At 32.1% G+C, this 13,000-nt stretch overlaps 1 long non-coding RNA gene across 1 annotated transcript; it reads left to right on the top strand.

Moving 5' to 3' along the window:
• The first annotated feature begins 6,442 nt into the window (after positions 1 to 6,442).
• On the top strand, positions 6,443 to 7,717 carry LOC140694161 (uncharacterized). Its single transcript, XR_012069916.1, has 2 exons — positions 6,443 to 6,682; positions 7,398 to 7,717. It is a non-coding gene; the product is annotated as an uncharacterized lncRNA (long non-coding RNA).
• Positions 7,718 to 13,000: the final 5,283 nt, after the last annotated feature.

Below are 13,000 nucleotides of genomic sequence, written 5' to 3'. Positions count from 1 at the left end.
GCCTGTAAATTTATTCCTAGGCCTTCTATTCTGTTCTTTTGGTCCATATGCCTCTTTCTGTATGAATATCTTGTCATTTTGTTCATTGTGGCTCTGCAATAGTGTATGGAGAACAGGTAGTTTATTCCTCCAGCCTCTTTCTTTTTCATTAATATTGCTTTGGAAATTATGGATCTTTTATGACTCTATGTAAATCTTAGAATCAGTTGTTTCAGTCCCAAAAAGAAAATTTTGGCATAATTTGATAGGAAATCACATTAAGTCTGGGGATTGCCTTGGGCAATATGACCATTTTAACAATTTTGTTTCTTCCATTACGAGACCATTGGGCATCTTTCCTATTCTTCATTCTTTTTTGATTTCCTCAATCAATGTTTTCTAGTTCTCCATGTATATTTCATCACCTCCTTGGTCAGAATTTTTCTTAAGCATTTTTTTGCTTTGGGTGCAGTTATAAAAGCGGTTGTCTCTATAATTTGTTTTCCTGTTGATTCAATGGTAGTGTAAAGAAATGTAATTGGTTTTTTTACATTGCTCTGGGTACCATGCCCAGTTCCTTTTTCAGCCTAAGTAATATTTTGTGAAGCTTTTACAGTTTTCTATATATAGTGTCATGTCTTCCTATCATGACAATTTTACCTCTTCTATTCCAGTCTGAATCCTTTTATATATTTTCCTTGCCTGATCATTGTGGCTAGGAATTCCAAGACTATATTGTATTGAAATTGTGAGAATGGGCAACCTTGTCTTGTCTCAGGTTTTTGTGGGAAGGGTTTCAGTTTTTCACCATTGAGTATTTTGCTGGCTATATGTTTGTCATAAATAGCTTTCATTATGTTGAGATATGGTCCCTCTATGCACACTGTTACAAGAACTTTTACTGCAAATAGGTGTTAATTTTTCTCAAATGTTATTTCTGCATATACTGAGATGATCATGTGTTATTTTGTCCTCTCAGTTATTGATATGGTGTATTACAATTGATTTATTTGCATAAGTTAATCCATCCTTGTTTTCCTGGAATGAAGTAACATTACCATGGTGCATAATCTTTTTTTACATGCTGTTGGATTCTGTTTGTTAATACTTTCTTAAGGACATTTACATCTATATTTATCAATGATACTGGACTATAGTTTTCTCTTGGGGTAGTGTCTTTGTCTGGTTTTTGTATCAGGTTGATGTTGGCCTCACAGTGTGAGTTTGGGTGTACTCTTTCCATATCAATCTTTTGGAAGAGTTTGAGGAGGACTGGTATGTATTTTTCTCTGTATGTTTGGTATAATTCCCCAGTGAAGCTAGTTGGGTTTCAATTTTGTTTACAGATATTTTTTATTTTATTGATAATTCTATTCAATTTCTGGTGATCTGACTGTTCAAATGGTTAATTTCTTCTTGATGCAATATTGGTGGGCTGAATGTTTTCAAAAACTTCTCCATTTATTCCTGGTTATCCATTTTGTTTCCATACTGTTGCTCATGTTATTCACTTATGATAATATGCAAATTTGTTGTACTCTTTTTAGTTTCTCCATTTTCATTTCTTATATTATTTGTGTTCTCTCTCTTTTCTTGTTGGTGAGCCTGTCCAGAGTTTTGTCAATTATGTTTACTATTTCAAACAAGACTTTGATTGTTTTTTTTCTATTTTTTAATGTGTATTTCAATTCTTTCTTCCTTGATCATTCTTATTTCTCTCTTTCTGCTGAGTTTTGGTTTTGTTTGCTCTTCTTTTCATGATTAGTGTACATAGAACCTTTGATTAGTTATTTGAAATTGCTCTTCTACTTTGAGGAGTGTTGTCACAATAAACTTACCTCTTAAGCCTGCTTTAAATGTATTCAATAGATTTTGTGTAGTATTTTGACATATTTCTGAAGATATTTTTTAATTTATTCTTTTACATCTTCACCTCCCCTACTTGTTATAGTACCATGGTGTTTAATTTTCATGCTGTCATTTTTTCACAATGTTTTTCTGTGAAGGATTACTATTTTCATAGTATTATACTCAGAAAAGTTGCTTCAAATTAGTTTTATTTTCTTAAATTTGTTGAGGCTTCTTCTGTGCCTGAGGACATAATCTTTTCTAGAAAATATTCCAGGTGAACTGGAAAAGAATGTATATTCTGTTTTGGGGAAGAGTACTGTTTTGAAAATATCACCAACTCTAATTATTTTATCGTATCTTTTTGTATCTTTCTTCTCTTAATAATTTTCTGCCTGAAACACCAGTCTAGTGATGGTAAAGGGGAGATATAGTCTCCGAATGTGATTGTGTTCCCATCCATTTCTCCCTTTTCATCTATTAGTATTTGCTATATGTATTTAGGTGCTCCTATATTGAGTACATATATATTAATGAGTTTAATACCCTCATTTTTTATTGCTCCTTTAATCATTATTTCATGTCCTTGTTTATCTTTCTCTATGACCTTTCTTGTAAAGTCTATTTTGTGTGAAGTCAGTACTGCTAGTCCTGCTTTCTTGTCATGTCCAGTTGCATACAATATATTTTCCATCTTCTGAGTTTCAATTAATTTGTGTTCCTCTTACAAATGTGGGACTCTTTTATGCTTCATAATGTAGGGTCTCATTATATTATCCCATCTGACAATATATATCTTTTGATTGAAGCACTAAGTCCATTAACATTTATGATAATTATTGATAGACTGGTGTTTATTTCCATTTTGAACTTCATTTTCCAGTTGATTTGGTATTTCCTTTTTGTTCATTTCATTTTCTTTCTGTTGCTTGATAAGTTTTCTTTTATTATCTTGGTTTCTTTTTGGCTTTGTTACTTCATAGTAAGTTTTGACTTATGGCCACCCTGTCTTGTATGTATATTGACACATTACTATATCTTTTTCTTTTAACTGATAAGAATAGAAATTCTAACCCCTCCTATAGAGAACAGAAACAAGAAGAAAATACTCTGTATTGTCCTGTTTCACTCACTGACTCTTAAAATTTTTGATGTACTGTACTGCAACATCATGTTTATTCTATTGTAAGACATTGTAGCTATTGCCTTTCTAATTATGCCTTTCTCCTTTCTATAGAATCCTGCTTCTTTTTTTTTAGAGTCGATTTACATTATTTCTTTTTCTGTTGCTAAATTCTTTTAGTACTTGCTTTAGTGGAAGTTATTTATCTCTCCTTCTATTCTAAAGAATAGCCTTGCTTGATAAATTATCTTAGATTACAGCTTTCTTTCCTTCAGAACTTTGAATATGTCATGCCACTGTCTTCTGACTGTTGTATTTGTGTAGGAAACATGTTTACAAATATAATATATATAATTACATATATATGAATAGAATACATAGAAATGAAGTTAGGAAATAAGGAGAAAACCCATACGTTAAATAATAGAAAACATTGATGAAGGAAATTAAAACTGATCCAAAGAAATGAAAATTTCTCTTATGTTAATGATGTGATACAATGTGGTTGAAACAAACATACTACACAAAGCAATCTACATTTAGTGTGTTTCATGTCAAAGTAACCATGAGATTTTTCCATTTAATAGAACAGGTAATTTCAAAATCTTTATGTAACCACATAGACCATGAGTTGCAAAAATAATCTTGAAAAAGTGTATTAAATCTAATAGTGTATAGTTCTCTGAAGTTAAACAGTCCAACAAAGCTTTAGTAATTTAAACAACATGAAACTAGCTCAAAAACAGACACCAATCAATAGAAGAGGATAGAGCAACCAGATATAATCCCTCACACCTATGATCAATTAACCCATGAAAAAGGAAGCAAGAGTATAAAATGAAAATAGACATTCTCCTCAATAATTAGTGCAAGGGAGATTGAACATATAAAAGATTGATTAGAATAGATCCTCACATTGTTTACAATCCATAAGCAGAGAATATCTTTCTATTTATTTGGTTTACTTTTATTTCTTGCACCTGTAATTTATAGATCTATATTTAGATCTTTTATTTCACTTATCAAATGTATTCCTAGTTTATTCTTTTTGGTATAAATATATACACAATTGTTATCCTAATTTCTCTTGCTGATAATTTGTTCTTAATATATAAAAATGCAACGGATATTTGTATATTGATTTTGTATTCTGCAAGTTTATTAAGTTTGTTCATTATTTCTAACAGTCACTGGAGGAGTCTATGGAGTTTTCTATCTATGCATAATTATGCCATTTCTAAAAATTTTACTGCTTTTTTACAAGTTATATGCCTTTTATATTTTTTTCTTGACTAGTTGTTCTGGCTAGGTCTTCAAATAGTGTAATTTAGTACTTGTGAGAATGGGCTACCTTTTCTTATTAGTGGACCAGAGGAAAAGTTTCCTGTATGTTAACATTGAACTTGATGTTAGTCATGGGCTTTTCATATATGACTTTTATTATGTTTAGTTGAAATGTATTAAAAGTGAATTTGTTAAGAATATTTTTATAAAATGTAAAGATCAGATCGGTCAATAAATTTCCTACAATTTTTGAGATTGATGTTTTTGAATTCTCTGCTATTTAAGGGATTGTATCACATATATTGATTTGAATTTGATAAGTAATATTTATGAATCAGGACTAAATCCCTCTAAACTATAGTTTATAATACTTGTAATATGTAATGAATTCAGGTTGCTAGTGTTTATTTAGAATGGAATGTTCACATACTGAAAGAAAAATTTACATTACAGCTTGAGTTTACATTTATTTATTTAAAAAATTTATCCCTCATTTTGAATTTGGCTTATGTTTAATGGAATTTATTTTTAAATAAAGAATATAATTTTGGTAGAACTGGATTTACTACAGTTTACTGATACAGAACATAGCTATTATTTACATTTAGTGAACAAAACACTTGCCTTAAAATGCCGTATTTTACTAACAATGTCAACTGTTTCAGGACTGAGATACATATTCCTTCCAAAAATGCATTACCTGGCCTTTTCCACCCCAAATCACATATAGTGTTATTTCTTTGTTTTTTGATTGTTTGTTTGTTTGACCCTTAATGGAGACACTGCTTATTGAACCCAGGATCTTGTGCATAATTGTACTTATCAACATCATTTTGGAACACTTAACAGAAGACACAAGTGAATGGATTATAAAGATATAAAGAAAATTTATTGCTTCTAGGGAATGAAAAACCTCTGATTGAAAGAATGGCAAAAATAAACATTTGTAAATATACAATAAGATTTTCTCTTATGTAATTTTAGAGTAGATTATTAAATTAAATTTGTTTTACTTATAGAAATGAATTACAATTTAAAACAAAAATTCCGCCTTATGGGATTTCTTAATTTGATGCATTATTTTATCTTATTTTATTTCATAATTATTAAACATTTATTTATATACAAAACAAATAAACTGACATTTAATCTGCTCATGTTTTGAATATTGAATTACTTCTTATATAGTACACAGATAAATACGTATTTCAATTTCCTAATCAAATTATGTTTCACTTTAATTACAAATGATATAGAAATAGATATATATTCTCTGTACATGTTTTACACGAATTTCACTTTAAATTCCAAAACTTTAAAATTATTCTATATATTTTGTGCAATATTTATACTCTGTTCACAAATCTGGTATAAATTTTAATACAAAAGGATGGAGATTGGTTTTATTTCATAGACCCCAAAATTAAATTATTTAAAAAGATTTTGTTGGGATAATATTTGCAAATCACACTTTAAAAATAAGGATCATATATGTTTCATTTTAACTGGATGAATGACAAGTAAACACTGGCTGAATGTTACACTTGAGTTGCTAGGATACCAGTCGTTTTGTGATGTCACAGCTACTCAGGTTGAGAACCATTTTGAAGGCCTAGCAGTTTATCTGTGCAGGCCTGCCAAAGCAGCATATGAAACTGCAGTTGTCAAAATCATGCAGATTAGAAAAGGAGCTGTAGAAAAAGTTATTTGAGATGGCACATGTTTCTTCAGAAATTCAAGATGTGTCTCATAAAGATGGACCAAGTGGCTCAGGAAACTCCAGTAGATCTCTATTGTGTGATCAAACATTCTCTGGGGATTTGGACATGAGTTTTATGATTGAAGAAAATGCTTTCAGACTTTGTCTGAAGAATCCTTGATAAAAACACCATGTTACACATATTGTGTCTCTGAACCAGAAGAAGATAATGATTTTCGTTCTCTGACATTTCCAAGAAAACTCTGGAAAATAGATTGGAGTGACCAATTTAAATCCATCTGGTGGGGTGATCATGGGGTCTTCCGTAGTGATTGATGAAGATGTCTTGAAGAAGGAAGTTTTGGAAAGAAAGGCCCCTTTCAGAATATTTGAAACTGGAAGCATGAAAAGTTTACTTAGACAGCTTAACTTTTATGGGTTTAGGAAAGTGAGGCAGAATTTTCAAATGTGTGCTTGTCTAGCTGACTTTCCAGCAGAAGAAAAAGAAGTGTCTGTATTAAGAAAGATATAAAAAATTTTAGTTACCACTTGGTAACTTATATATAAAATTTTATTTTGCACATCAATCAATGGTAATATAAAAGTAAAGCAAGATTTTGAAAATTGTATTAAACTATTAAGTCTAAAATTCTTTATTTATTCTAAAAAATGAGGACAGTGACTTAAGTATTCAAGATTATGAGAAACTTTGCTTACAACTATGAATCATTCCAGAAATCCATATAAAGGTAATAAAGCTGCTTTTCAAAAGTGTCATTCACCGTTACCGCAAATGCTAACATTTAAATTTGATGACTATAATATTTAAATGTGTATTTTCCAAATAAGGAACTTCAAAATATTGTTAGCAATGTTCATATTTTGATGATATTATCCTTACATAGTAAACGTGGAATCAGGTTTTATACTTTAGGCTTATTGTAGTCTTGTATTTTGGTATAAATATTACTAAAATGTTTCTCCTTTGGTTGTAGCTGCACTTTTATCATAATCCAAATTTTAAACGAGGCTGTCCCCAGCTTTTAGTGAGAATAAAAAGAAGAGTTGGGATTAAAAATGCCTCTCTGGTGTCTTCATTGGCTGAAGACTTCAAAGAGCAGCACTTTAAAGCAGGGTATAATGTGGATAATAATAATTCTGGATTTGTGGCTGACACTATTGGAGAAAGTCCATGATTACCTTCTGCAAATTTCTAAAAAGAAAGCCCTCTACTAGCCACATAATTGGTGATACAACTACCCGGATCAGAGGTGATTTTTCTCCTCCATCATCAATGTCAGACCACCAAAACAAATTGCAGTGGGTCAACGAGCTATTCTAAATAAGTTGACCACTCTCCACTGGCACTCTCAAAGCAGTTACAATGAAACAAATGGCCGTGTTGTGAACTCCATTTAAACTACAACTTCTATTTCTCAGTAGAGTATCTTATCTCCCATACAGGGCAATTATTATGGACTGATGCTGGAGCCTTCTACTTTTCCAAATACATATCACAACATATCTGCAAATGAAGGTCGTTTTCCTAAACTTCAACCAGGGTGCAACCCACGCTTTCCAGTGCCAGTGATAGCTGATACATCAGCTAACTCTCTTTCAAGGCCAACTCATCAGCCATCTTCAGTTTATGAATGTCATCCTAATTACAACTGATCTACCAGAGAACTACCAGATTATGTAGGAAACAAAAATTATAAATGATGTTGGCAAATGTCGACAACTATCTGCTATTTTCTTATTTGAACAATAAACATAGATGTGTACCTGTATTTTCCTTAATATTTCTTAATAGAGTTAAGATTTAAACAGGAGACTAACTTGCCATTTAAAAAAAAGAGATATTTGATTGATAAAATCTTTTGATGGAACAATATGGGAGTAAATTTAAATAATTTCTTGTAAGGAAGAAGAAAAAAATGGAAGAATTTGGAAAAATAATAAAACATGGAGAGAGGGAAAAGTAATAAGTGGTTTTTGGTTCTTCCTGGAAAGTATTAAATGTGTTAAGTTAGGATAGTTTGGAACAGGAGATACATGCAGGAACCACCCAGGGATCATGTTCTCTAATATGTCATCCCTGGAATCAAAAAGGTCACATGATGTAGTCTCAGATGGCACATTCAGCATGTGGTAGAATTTAAGTAGTAATTTATCTATGGTCTTCTTTGTGCTGTTCTCAAAGCATTCCAGTTGGTGCTTTCATTTCCTGCCCTCAACAGTCTACACTATATTTTCTAGTTAATAATTTATGTTGCTATTATCTTCCAGCCAAAGAAAAGCTTACGTTCTCAGGATGGCATTTAATGCATTTCCAACTCTAATCACACAAAATTAACTCAATTTAGTTTAGTCATTTCTTTATAAATCTGGCATCTGACTACCTTGGCATATCTTTATGTTTCACTGTATCTGGATATATATCCAGCCAAATGTTTCTCAACAATGTTAGCTCCAAACTCAACAGTTTTATTCCAGCTCATCCTTGGACGTTGGGTGTCCTCCTTTTACCTACTTAGACTATCCTCCTCTCAGCACAGAAACCACCTCCTCCAGATGTTTTATGTCTATCCCGCTTTCCTTGTCGGCCTTGGATACCAGCACAGTAAGCACAGCACATGCCACAGGATGCATTTTAGTATTTAGTGAATGAAAAATACATGTTGACTTTAAGCAAAATCTACTTTCCTGAAAGATCAAAACTGTCATGGTTTTCAAACTATTTCGTTATGGTCTTTACTCTATACCACAAACTAGCTCTTTTCACAGCGCAAGGACTAGTCACTCAAGACTGTAATTGGAGGTAGGTACAGAAGACAAAGTATCATTGTCTTCTCAATTCATACTTCCATAAGTCTAAATCATTCCTTTCTCATTTTCTGGATATTTTCCTGTCTTTTCATCACCCACCCATCCCAAAATAGCTGATTCTCTTCCCCATACCAATAACTATACTGACTCCAAATTAATTTACTTCTTAGAATCAGAGCTTTTTCCAGAAGAGACAGTGCCATTGCAAACATTTAATGTAGGTTTATATACCCCACATAACATTTGCCCCTTCTTACCTTCACACGGGAAATTTCTAAGATGTACTAGACCCTTGGATGGGGTGGTGGTATTCAGTAATCAAATTGCGATGTAAAATGTATGGACTAGAAGGAGGTGAGGGTAATAGAATTAAAAATTTGTCCAACTGCAAGAATACCAAATTTCTGCAGATATTAGGATATTTAAAATATTCATGGAAGTCTTTGACTCTTTCCCATTAATTTAAAAAAAAACACGAAGCATTTTCAGAATGTGAAATGCCCTGAATTACTGGAAAATTGTAGGTAAGGTCAGGGACCCTAAGACTTCTACTCACGATGATGCAGCCAGTGTCAGCTGATAAGTCTAGAATGGCAGAATTGTGTACTGAAAATTTGTCACCTGTTGTGAAGAAAGCTTTTGATATTCTGGAGAATGGGCAAATGGGCCAGGGTGAACTCTAGCAACATCTCACCAATATGACCTATACCAAGAGAACAATAGAGACCACTTGCAGCTGGAGAACTGTGTCAGGACAGCCGTGGTTCTTCCTACAACAGATACATCAAGCTTTTAAGTTTGTCTGCTGATCTCTGATGGTGGCTATGTTGTTGCTTACATTAGTCGTCTGGGGTTCAGATGGGCTGGTTGAGCAGCTAGTTTCCAGCTCACTTATAAGACAGTGGGTCTTACCGTGATCATCTTAACAAGGTTCTATACTGATAAGTTAAAAGCTACAGTATACATTCAAAATTAGATATCGTAAAGAAGAATATTGTTTGTTTGTCCATCTGTAGTTTTCTACCTGGGAAAATTAGAGTTTTGATCAAAGTACAAAAGTTTGCTGTTGCTATGAAATCTATTCTCTGAGCTCTGCCCATTGAATTCTTCCCACAAAATACTACAAATCTCTCAAACACTGTGTGTGTGTGTGTGAAGATGGATTGTTAAGCAGTAACTAAGTTTGTCTTAGTTGAGTCATCAGTGAATTTTTCCTCTGCATCTGTCAGAATCTCTCTGAATTAAGACTTTCATTGAGCCACCAGATTTTCTTCCGATCAGGGAGAGGTAGGTTATATTTCTCCCAGTATACTAATTGTTATCTGCTCATTGAATCCCGAGCTGATGTTAGGGCCATGCCTCTGAACCCTTGAATGGGATTGAGGCATACATATTCTCCAGTCCCCAGAGCCCAGCACAGGACTGTATCACCTTTTTAATTTAAGCTTATGTCTAACTTTTTTTCTTTTAATTCTCATTGTTTACACAACATATTTTGGCTTTGAACACACGTTGAATACTTTGTAGAGTCTCAACCACTGAATTATTCCCGTTCACACAGAAATTGCAATAACTTTTCTTCCCTTGGACTACCTGGAATAGAGTGAGCATAGTCATCATTTTGAAAGCAGTCCTCAGTCCTAATAATGCAGAAGTTTTACACTTCTTTGCCCAGCACTTGAGCAAGAATATTTGTTGTGGATCTCAGGGATTATCCTCACATTCCGTAATGCAACCATGAGAAAACACCACATTGTTATCCAAAATCAAGTCTTTGTCAGTATTGCATTCCCATTGCAAAACAGTTAAGAATTGTAGGAGTTCTGAGATTTAACCATGCTGAGATTTTTAGCAACCTAGCATGTTCATTTCTTACAGATGCTGTCGGGGAGATGAGACCATCGGTCAGAGACAGTGAACTTTATCACTCACAGCAAGAGCATCCAGTTTAAAATTTGTATCCATTCCCTAATCTCAGATGAATACACAAATTGAAATTTTGATGCCTACAGAAGCAGTGGGCTGTTAAAATGAAGAAAGTTTAGGCATAGTAAAACACTAATTTTATTACTATCTTTATTTATAACTTATTAGAATCACCTATTTATTAGTATCATTATCTAGGATAAGTATATCATGACATAAGTTTACTTGCTGCAAATACGAACATGAGAAATGACATGGGAAAAATTACCATTGAATTTCCATTTTTCCTTCTGCTTTTATTGAGATATAATTGGCATAAAAAATTGTGTAAGTTTAGGTGCACAGGATAGTGATTTGATATACAACTATCATGTAATAAATTTCATAGCAACTTTAGGGAGAATTCATTATCTCATTTAGATACAATTTTAAAGAAATATAATTTGTCTTTGGTTGTGATGTGAAATCTTATGGTCTACTCTCTTAACAACATTTATATTGAACATAAATCAGTATTGCTTGTAATTTTCAAGTTAATATGGGACATCCCTAGAACACGATTATTTTACGGCTGGAGGTTTGTAGCTTTTGAGTGCATTAATCAAATTCTCCTTTTCCAACCCCTGCCTTTGTTAATTAGAAATCTATTTTCATTTACCGTAAGCATGTTTGTTTGTTTTTGAAGTGTACTTTAATCTATAACACTGCGTTAGTTTCCCCTACACAACATACTGTTCACTATTTTTAATACATTTCAAACTGTTCTCCAGAATATATGTAGTTATGATTTGTTGCTATTTAAAGATATTTCATAGTTATTGACTATTCCCCATACAGTATATTTCTTGTCCGTGTTTCATTTAATTTGCAACTGGAAAAATTTCTCTCTTAATTTTCCTCAACTTTTTCTTTTCCTTACCCCATTTCCCTCCTTCTTGTGAACAAACTCTTTCTTTCTATATGTATAACTCCTTTTCTGTGTTGTTAAGTTCATTTGTTTAAAATTCCAAATGTGAATAACATCATTCAGTATTTGTAATTCTCTTTCTGACTTATTTCACTTAGCATATTACACTCTTGGTCTACCCATTTGCTGCAAATGACAAAAACTTAATCTATTTGGAGTTGAATAATAACCCATTGTATTTTTATGTGTGTGTATATATATATATATATATATATATATATATATATATATATATGTAAATCTGTAGTTAAATGGATAGATACATATTTTATAAACTCTTATCTTCTTTATCCATCATCTATTGAGCAATTAATTTGCTTGTATATCCTGTCTTTTGTGAATAATGCTGCAGTGAATATATGGTTGAATTAATCTCTTCTAATTAGTATCTTTATTTTCTTGGAATTAGTATCCAGATATTTAAATGTAGAATTATATTTCATTTTTTATTTTTAGATAAATCTCCATGTTGCTTTCCACAGTGGCAGCATATATTTCCATTCACTCCAGCAGTGCATCAGGGTTGTTTTTCTTAAATCCTCACCAATATTTACGTTTGTTATCTTTCTTTTTGATAATAGTCATTCTGACAGGAGTGACATAAAATCTCATTGGTTTTTGGACTTGCATTTTTCTGATGGTTAGTGATGTTGATCGGTTTCATGTGCCTGTTGGTTTCCTTTCCCCCACTGTATATTCATTTTTTGTAATGGGCTAAATAACCATAAGTGTCTGTTTCCAATTTCAGGCATTTTTGTGTTCTATTATTCTGTTTGTTCTGTGCCACTACCATATTCTTTTCATTACTGTAGCTTTGTATTATAGTTTAAAATGAGGGACAGTGATATATCCTCTTTGTTCTTTGTTAAAGTTGTTTCTGTTTTCAGTCTGTTTGTATTATTTTCTTTCTTTTTTTTAGTGATTTCAATTCTTCTGTGTTTACATGTAAATTTTAGAATTATTTATTTTAAGTGTCTGAAAATGCCCTTGGTATTTTGATAGGCACTGAATTTAATTTGTGCATTTTCTTGGCTTATGCTGTCATTTAAAAACTATATTTTTCCTCATCTATGAACACACTATATCCTTTCATCTGTTTGCATTACCTTCAATTTCTGTTATAAATATTTTATAGTTTTCTGAGTACAGGTCTTTTACCTCCTTGGTTGGATACATTTTTTGATTTTTTTTGTAATGCAACTGTAAATGAGACAGTTCCCTCACTTTCTGTATCATTTAGCTTCTTGTTAGTGTGTAGAAATGCAAGATTTCTGTAAGTTAATTTTACATTTGAAAATTTTACCAAATGCATTGATAAGCCCTAGTAGTATTGTGGCACTCTTTT

Source organism: Vicugna pacos, unplaced genomic scaffold, assembly GCF_048564905.1.
Source record: "Vicugna pacos unplaced genomic scaffold, VicPac4 scaffold_20, whole genome shotgun sequence".
NCBI classification, from domain to species: Eukaryota; Metazoa; Chordata; class Mammalia; order Artiodactyla; family Camelidae; genus Vicugna; species Vicugna pacos.
Note: the sequence above shows the minus strand (reverse complement) of the source record. Positions and strands in the feature narration are given on the sequence as shown.